Raw genomic sequence first — 1624 nt, 5'->3', positions numbered from 1 at the left:
AAACCAAACCTACAGCCCAAAGACGGGAAGAAATCATAAAGATTAGAGCAGAAATTACTGAAATTGAGAAGAAGAGAACAGTTCAAAGAATTAACGAAAACAAGAGCTGGTTCTTTGAAAGATTAAATAAAATAGATAAGCCCCTAGCTAACCTCATCAAACAGAGGAAAGAAAAAATTCAAATACAAGCAATAAGGAATGAAAAGGGGGCAATTACCACAGACCCAGTGGAAATTCAGAAGATTATCAATAGCTACTTTGAGAATATTTACTCGCACAGAATAGAAGACACAGAAGAAAATGGACAGATTCTTAAAAAGTTTCAAGTTACCAAAGCTGAACTGACAAGATATAACCACTCAATAGCCCAATAACAGCCAATGAAATATGAGATGTAATAAAAAACCTAGCGACAAAGAAAAGTCCAGGTCAAGATGGATTCACAGCTGACTTCTACAAGAAATTTACGGAACATGTAGACCCTATACTCCTTCAACTCTTCAATGAAATTGAAAAGGAAGCAATCCTCCCAAAATCATTCCTCGAGGCAAGTATTATACTGATACCAAAACCAGAGAAAGATGCAACTAAGAAAGCAAACTACAGGTCGATCTCCCTCATGAATATAGATGCCAAAATCCTCAATAAAATACTAGCAAATAGAATACAACAAATCATCAAGAAGATCATACATCATGACCAGATAGGATTCATCCCAAGGATGCAAGGATAGTTTAATATTTGAACATCTATAAATGTAATACACTATATCAATAGAGCGAAAACTAAAAACCACATGATCATCTCCATTGATGCAGAAAAGGCTTTTGACAAAGTCCAACACTCATTCATGTTCAAAGTCCTACAGACAATTGGAATAGATGGCCTCTACTGCAATCTGGTAAAAGCCATTTATGAAAACCCAATGGCTAACATAATCCTAAATGGGGAAAAAGTGATACCTTTTACTCTTAGATCTGGTACAAGACAAGGATGTCCTCTATCACCACTCCGATTCAATATTGTTCTGGAATCATTATCTAGAACCATTAGACAAGAGAAAGAAGTAAAAGGAATAAGAATAGGTAAAGAAGAAGTTAAATTGTCATTATTTGCAGATGACATGATACTTTACTTGGAAAATCCAAAAAACTCCACCAAGAAGCTATTAGAATTAATACAGAAATTCAGTAGCATAGCAGGTTATAAAGTCAATACCCAAAAGTCAATAGCATTTCTCTACACAAATAAACACATTGAGAGGGAAATTATAGAAACAATACCTTTTATAATAGCACCAAGGGAAATGAAATACCTCAGAATTAACCTAACTAAAGAAGTCAAAGATCTTTTCAAGGAAAATTACAGTACTTTAAAAGAAGAGATCATAGCGGATTTCAGAAAATGGAAATATATTCCATGCTCCTGGATAGGTAGAACCAACATTGTGAAGATGGCCATACTCCCAAAATTGCTGTATAGATTTAATGCAATCCCTATGAGACTACCACCGACATATCTCCCAGACCTAGAGAAATCATTCCTAAAATTTATCTGGAACCAGAAAAGACCTAGAATAGCAAGCGCAATTCTGGGCAATAAAGACAAGGCAGGTGGCATTACT

The sequence above is a fragment of the Octodon degus genome, unplaced genomic scaffold, assembly GCF_000260255.1.
Source record: "Octodon degus isolate 3935 unplaced genomic scaffold, OctDeg1.0 scaffold00167, whole genome shotgun sequence".
Classification (NCBI taxonomy): Eukaryota; Metazoa; Chordata; class Mammalia; order Rodentia; family Octodontidae; genus Octodon; species Octodon degus.
The sequence above is the reverse complement of the archived record's forward strand: the minus strand, read 5'-3'. Positions refer to the sequence as shown.